The sequence below is a fragment of the Anser cygnoides genome, chromosome 28 (assembly GCF_040182565.1).
Source record: "Anser cygnoides isolate HZ-2024a breed goose chromosome 28, Taihu_goose_T2T_genome, whole genome shotgun sequence".
Classification (NCBI taxonomy): domain Eukaryota; kingdom Metazoa; phylum Chordata; class Aves; order Anseriformes; family Anatidae; genus Anser; species Anser cygnoides.
The window spans coordinates 2215660-2223718 of NC_089900.1; positions in this window are offsets into that span (position 1 = coordinate 2215660).

Below are 8059 nucleotides of genomic sequence, written 5' to 3' on the forward strand. Positions count from 1 at the left end.
ATGTGCCCCTGGGGCTCCTGGGCTCACAGCTCCTGGAAGGCAGCAGGGTTCCTCCTGGGGAACACACTTGGAAGCAGACAAAGCAAACACTGGCTGGCCCTCTCTAAACACTGCGCTGACTGATTCCCGCAGCAGGAATTGCCCTACCAGGGTGTGCAGGGCTGCAGGACATGCCAAAGTTCCTCTCTGTTGTTCAACTTACTCGTCAGTGAAGTGAATGATGTAACAGAGTGCACCCTCACAAACTTTGCTGATGACACAGAGCTGGGAGGAGTGGCTGATACCACAGAGGGACCTCAACAGGCTGGAGAGATAGGCTGAGAGGAACCCCGTGAAGTTCAACAAGGGCAAGTGCAGGGTCCTGTCTCCTTCCTAGGGTGGAATAACCCCCAGCACCAGTACAGGCTGGGAATGACCTGCTGGAAAGCAGCTCTGCAAAGAAGGACCTGGGAGTCCTGGTGGACAGCAGGCTGAGCATGAGTCAGCAGTGTGCCCTTGTGGCCAAGAAGGCCGACGGGATCCTGGGGTGCATTAGGAAGGGTGATGCCAGCAGGCCAAGGGAGGTGATCTTCCCCCTCTACTCAGCCTGTACAGGTGCTTGGTGTTATTCCTCCATAGGAAGGAGACACTACAAAGAAAAGGTGGTATGCATGACAAGCCTGACAGGGTTAGAAAAGCAACATTTAGTTGCAGAATAAGCACCAGGGCTGAATTCTCCTGAAATGTTACTAGTTCCTTGACAGAGCGGAACGCTGCCACAGTCATGGTGACAGCCTGGCAGTTTTGTGCCTGGGTATCACTGTGAGATCAGCCAAATGGGATGAAGGCTTTGTTCCTCATCCCTTCTGTTGAGAGAGGGGTTTTGCCTCTCGGCAGGAGCTATCGCTGCCACATGTCACCCAGGCAATGTCTGTGAGTGTGTTGTGGTTTAACCCGGCTGGCAGCTAAACACCACACAGCCGTTCGCTCACCCTCCCCCCTCCCTCTCTGGGATGGGGGAGAGAAACGGGAAAGTGAAGCCGGTGAGTTGAGATAAAGACAGTTTATTAAGACAGGAATAAAATAATAACAACAATAATAATAATAGTGATAATGATAATAGTATTAATAATAATAATGTGTAAGAAACAAGTGATGCACAATGCAATTGCTCACCACCCGCTGACCGATGCCCAGCCTATCCCCGAGCAGCCGGCCCCCCACCCCGGTCAGCCACCCCTATATATTGTTTAGCATGACGTCAGATGGTATGGAATACCCCTTTGGCCAGTTTGGGTCAGCTGTCCTGGGTCTGTCCCCTCCCAGCTCCTGCTGCACCCCTAGCCTGCTCGCTGGCAGGACAGAGCGAGAAGCCGAAAAGTCCTTGGCCTGGTGTAAACACTGCTCTGCAACAATTAAAACATCAGCATGTTATCAGCGCTCTTCTCATCCTAATCCAAAACATAGCACCCTACCAGCTACTATGAGCTACTTAACTCTGTCCTAACTGGAACCAGGACAGATATCCACCCCTTATTCCATACCATTTATGTCATGCTCAGGTTACACTCTGTCCAATACATTCTAATTAATCACCATTTTCATCTATGATATATAGCAATCATGGTAGTGATGACATACAGTATTATATAATAATTAACATACTACAATTCAACTCATGGGCTATTCTCACCCAGTATCAAATCCCCTTGAGGTACACACCGGACCTCCCCATTCTTTTGCATTACCCACCAAGTGCATCCAGGTCCCTGAGCAAAAGCAATTCCACGAATGGGTTTGCCTTTTCCTGAGGCAGGAGTAGCCCAGACTGTTTTACCCAGCATGTTTCTTACGTGCACTACAGGAACTTTATCCCCTTCTACAGTGCGTAACAGGTTTGATTGGGCAGGTCCAGCTCGGTTGGCAGATCCCCTGGTATTGACTAACCAGGTGGCCTTTGCCAAATGTGTATCCCAATTTTTGAATGTCCCAGCACCCATTGCTTTCAGTGTAGTCTTCAACAGTCCATTGTATCGTTCAACTTTTCCAGAGGCTGGTGCATGATAGGGGATGTGATACACCCACTCAATACCATGTTCTTTGGCCCAAGTGTCTATAAGGTTGTTTCGGAAATGAGTCCCGTTGTCTGACTCAATTCTCTCTGGGGTGCCATGTCGCCATAAGACTTGCTTTTCAAGGCCCAGGATAGTGTTCCGGGCGGTGGCATGGGGCACAGGATATGTTTCCAGCCATCCGGTGGTTGCTTCCACCATTGTAAGTACGTGGCGCTTGCCGTTGCGGGTTTGAGGGAGTGTGATGTAATCAATCTGCCAGGCCTCTCCATATTTATATTTCAGCCATCGTCCTCCATACCAAAGAGGTTTTGACCGTTTGGCTTGCTTGATTGCAGCACATGTTTCACAGTCATGAATAACCTGTGCTATAGTGTCCATGGTCAGGTCCACCCCTCGATCACGAGCCCATCTGTAGGTTGCATCTCTACCTTGATGGCCTGAGGTGTCATGGGCCCATCGGGCTATAAATAATTCACCTTTATGTTGCCAGTCCAGGTCCACCTGAGCCACTTCAATCTTAGCAGCCTGATCCACCTGCTGGTTGTTTTGGTGTTCTTCAGTAGCCCGATTCTTGGGCACATGAGCATCTACATGGCGTACCTTTACAACCAGGTTCTCTACCCGGGCAGCAATATCTTGCCACAATGCCGCAGCCCAGATGGGCTTGCCCCTGTGCTGCCAGTTGTTCTGCTTCCATTGCTGTAACCACCCCCACAGGGCATTTGCTACCATCCATGAATCAGTATAGAGATAGAGAACTGGCCACTTTTCTCGTTCAGCAATATCTAAAGCCAGCTGAATGGCTTTTACTTCTGCAAACTGACTCGATTCACCTTCTCCCTCAGCAGCTTCTGCAACTCGTCGTGTAGGACTCCATACAGCAGCTTTCCATCTCCGATGCTTTCCCACAATACGACAGGACCCGTCAGTGAACAAGGCATATTTCTTCTCATTTTCCGGTAGCTTGTTGTACAGGGGGGCTTCTTCAGCACGAACCACCTCCTCCTCTGATGATATCCCAAAGTATTTGCCTTCTGGCCAGTCCATAATCACCTCCAAGATTCCTGGGCGACTGGGGTTTCCTATTCGAGCCCGCTGAGTAATCAGTGCAACCTACTTGCTCCATGTAGCATCAGTTGCATGATGCATAGAGGGGACCCTTCCTTTGAACATCCAGCCTAGTACCGGCAGTCGGGGTGCCAGGAGGAGCTGCGCTTCAGTACCGACCACTTCCGAAGCAGATCGAACTCCTTCATATGCTGCCAATATCTCCTTTTCAGTTGGAGTATAGCGGGCTTCAGATCCTCTGTATCCCCGACTCCAAAATCCCAGGGGTCGACCTCGAGTTTCCCCAGGTTCTTTCTGCCAGAGGCTCCAGGTGGGACCATTCTCCCCGGCCGCGGTGTAGAGCACATTCTTTACATCTGGTCCTGTTCGGACTGGCCCGAGGGCTACTGCATGAACTATTTCCTGCTTAATTTGTTCAAAGGCTTGTCGTTGCTCAGGGCCCCATTCAAAAGCATTCTTCTTACGGGTTACTTGGTAGAGCGGGTTTACAATCAGACTGTAATTTGGAATATGCATTCTCCAAAACCCCACGACACCTAGGAAAGTTTGTGTTTCTTTTTTGCTAGTTGGTGGAGACATAGCTGTTATCTTGTTGATCACATCCATTGGGATTTGACGACGTCCATCTTGCCATTTAATTCCTAAAAACTGGATCTCTCGTGCAGGTCCTTTAACTTTATTCTGTTTTATGGCAAAACCGGCCTTCAGAAGGATTTGGACTATTTTCTTCCCTTTCTCGAAAACTTCTTCTGCAGTGTCACCCCACACAATGATGTCATCGATGTACTGCAGGTGTTCAGGAGCTTCCCCCTGCTCCAGCGCAGACTGGATCAGTCCATGGCAAATGGTAGGGCTGTGTTTCCACCCCTGGGGCAGCCGATTCCAAGTATATTGGACTCCCCTCCAAGTGAAAGCAAACTGTGGCCTGCACTGTGCTGCTAGAGGGATGGAGAAAAATGCATTAGTGATATCAGTTGTGGCATACCACTTGGCTGCCTTTGATTCCAGTTCATATTGGAGTTCTAGCATGTCCGGCACTGCAGTACTCAGTGGTGGCGTGACTTCGTTCAGGCCACGATAGTCCACTGTTAGTCTCCACTCACCATTAGACTTTCGCACTGGCCATATGGGACTATTAAAAGGTGAATGAGTCTTGCTGATCACTCCTTGGCTCTCCAGTTGACGAATTAGCTTATGGATGGGACTCAGGGAGTCTCGGTTGGTGCGATATTGCCGCCGGTGCACAGTTGTGGTAGCGATCGGCACTTGCTGTTCTTCAACCCTCAGCAACCCCACAACAGAAGGGTCTTCTGAGAGACCAGGCAAGGTAGACAACTGTTTAATGTCCTCTGTCTCCAAGGCAGCTATGCCAAAAGCCCAGCGGAACCCTTTTGGGTCCTTGAAATATCCTCTTCTAAGATAGTCTATACAAAGGATGCACGGAGCATCTGGGCCAGTCACAATACAGTGCTTTTGCCACTCATTACCGGTTAGACTCACTTCAGCCTCCAATACAGTTAACTGCTGGGATCCCCCCGTCACACCATAAATACAGATGGGCTCTGGCCCTTTATAGCTTGATGGCATTAGAGTACATTGTGCACCGGTGTCTACCAAAGCCTTATACTTCTGTGCGTCTGACGTGCCAGGCCATCGAATCCACACAGTCCAATAAACTCGATTGTCCCTTTCCTCCCCCTGGCTGGAGGCAGGGCCCCTCTAGTCCTGGTCAGAATCTTCATTTCTGTGTTTAAAGGACTGCCTGCTGGAAGTTGGAGCAGCAAACCTTTCAGAGAATTCCTTTTTCCCAATTGTTTTCCTTTGCAATTCACGTACCCGTGCCTCTAGGGTCGCAGTAGATTTTCCATCCCATTTTCTCATGTCCTCTCCATGGTCACGTAGGTAAAACCACAGGGTGGCGCGGTGTGTGTGCCCACTATATTGTCTTCCTTGCATAGATGAACATTTACCCCTAATAGCTGAGACACTGGTTTGTACAGGTGGGGAGGAAAATAATCTCTCTTCAAGTTGGTGGATCTTTTCAGAAAGTTTCTCCAAAGTATTCTCTTTTAGCTGGTGGACACTGTTTCGTTCAGGTGGAGGGGAGGATAATCTTTCTTCAAGTTGGTGGATCTTTTCAGAAAGTTTCTCCAAAGCATTCTCTTTTAGCTGGTGGACACTGGTTCGTTCAGGTGGAGGGGAAGATAAATTCTCTTTAAGTTGGTGGACCTCTTCAGAGAGTTTCTCCACAGCTGAGACACAGGCCTGTAGGGAAGAGGAGAGATTTCCTTCGTACTGCCGGAGTAATTTAGCCACTTCATTCACTGTGGGATTCTCCTCCGCTTTCCAGGCTATTATTGCCAATGAGCTGGCATATGATGATGGTGCACTCCGTACAAACTTCCGCCACATAGGTGGTGTACACTGGACTGCATCTGGATCTGCGGATGTTTGTGCGTCGTCTAGGTCCTTATAAATTACTTCCCGTACGGCCAATTCCCTCAGGTACTGAATTCCCTTCTCCATGGTGGTCCATTTGCCTGGTAGACATACAAGTTCTTCCTTGAAGGGATACCTTTCCTGCACAGCTGACAGGAGACGCCTCCAGAGGCTGCGAGATCGTGCTCCATCACCAATTGCTTTGTCAATGCATGCGTCCCTAGCAAGGGATCCCAGCCGCCTGGCTTCCTTGCCCTCTAATTCCACACAATTGGCTCCAGTGTCCCAGCACCGGAGCAGCCAGGTGACAAGCTGCTCACCTATACAGCGACCAAAATCTTTTCGCACATCTCGTAGCTCACGCTGGTATAGAGTCCGGGTAGTTACTGTTGATTTTTCGACATCCCCATCCTCATCTTCAGTCTCCTGCACCTTTGATGGCCCAGCCTCGTCTTCACTATGCCCAGACTTAGCAGAAGACTGTTTGCGTTCTAAACGACCTGAGCCTCTACACCATTTCTTCACCTTGTCTACAGGGGCAACTTGCACTGCTACAGCTCGTTTCTCTAACCCAGACACAGGGTCTGCCACAGGGGTTGGAATACCCTCTGCGGGGTCAACTTGCACTGCTACACCTCGTTTCTCTGACCCAGACACAGGAGTGGGAGCAGCTGCAGGAGCTGGAGCAGCTGCAGGAGCTGGAACTGGAGCGGCTGCAGGAGCTGGAACTGGAGCGGCTGCAGGAGCTGGAGCGGCTGCAGGAGCTGGAACTGGAGCGGCTGCAGGAGCTGGAACTGGAGCGGCTGCAGGAGCTGGAGCGGCTGCAGGAGCTGGAACTAGAACGGATGCAGGAGCTGGAGCTGGAGCGGCTGCAGGAGCTGGAACTGGAACGGCTGCAGGAGCTGCAGCTGGAGCGGCTGCAGGAGCTGGAACTGGAACGGCTGCAGGAGCTGCAGCTGGAGTGGCTGCAGGAGCTGGAGCGGCTGCAGGAGCTGGAGCTGCTGCAGGAGCTGCAGCTGGAGCAGCTGCAGGAGCTGGAACTGGAACGGCTGCAGGAGCTGCAGCTGGCGCGGCTGCAGGAGCTGGAACTGGAACGGCTGCAGGAGCTGCAGCTGGCGCGGCTGCAGGAGCTGGAACTGGAACGGCTGCAGGAGCTGCAGCTGGCGCGGCTGCAGGAGCTGGAACTGGAACGGCTGCAGGAGCTGCAGCTGGAGTGGCTGCAGGAGCTGGAGCAGCTGCAGGAGCTGGAGCTGCTGCAGGAGCTGCAGCTGGAGCAGCTGCAGGAGCTGGAACTGGAACGGCTGCAGGAGCTGCAGCTGGAGTGGCTGCAGGAGCTGGAACTGGAACGGCTGCAGGAGCTGCAGCTGGAGCAGCTGCAGGAGCTGGAACTGGAACGGCTGCAGGAGCTGGAGCGGCTGCAGGAGCTGGAACTGGAACGGCTGCAGGAGCTGCAGCTGGAGTGGCTGCAGGAGCTGGAGCAGCTGCAGGAGCTGGAGCTGCTGCAGGAGCTGCAGCTGGAGCAGCTGCAGGAGCTGGAACTGGAATGGCTGCAGGAGCTGCAGCTGGAGTGGCTGCAGGAGCTGGAACTGGAACGGCTGCAGGAGCTGCAGCTGGAGTGGCTGCAGGAGCTGGAGCTGGAGCGGCTGCAGGAGCTGGAGCGGCTGCAGGAGCTGGAGCGGCTGCAGGAGCTGGAACTGGAATGGCTGCAGGAGCAGGAGCGGCTGCAGGAGCTGGAGCGGCTGCAGGAGCTGGAGCTAGGTTGCTAGTAGCATCAATTGCAGCTCGATAGGCACAAGCCAGACCCCAGCATGCTACAGTGATTTGTGTCACTTTGGAACTGCCAGAGTCATGACACCTTTTTTTCAAGCATTCCGCCAGCTTTTTAGGATTTTGCAGTTGTTCAGGGGTGAATGTCCAAAACACTGGAGGTGACCACTGCTCTAGAAACCTGCCCATATCCTCCCACACTCCCTGCCACTCGCAACTATCCCGCCTCAAGACAGATCTCCGGATGAGATTCCTAAGTAGTTGTTTAACCCTCCACAAAACCTGAAGCGCATTCAGGAGACATAACAACAAGAGCAGGCTGGTCTGAGTATCCCAAGGATATTCAACATCTCGGAGAACCACCGTAACTAGCTCGGGGGATAAGAGGGTGGTGGTGAAGGCGAAAGGGAGAGTGAACAGGTAGGGAAACATGTCTTCCCCTGTCCCCTTCACAGATTGGCTCCCTAACGAAAACAGGCAATAGGTGTAATTGCTAATAGTTTCCGAGATATGGTTTCCAAAGTATAGAGTCGACGTCAGTGCTGAGTACAAATACCAGGTTAAAGTCGTGACCAGATATTTCATCATTTCATAAGCCATTGTTACACCGCACAGTACCATAACAATCTTAAACCAGGGCCCGGAAAGGATAAACAGTGCAACAGGGAGCACATACAGAAAGTAACGCACCATAAAACTCAATTTGGAATACAGGTACAGCAGACTGGAGA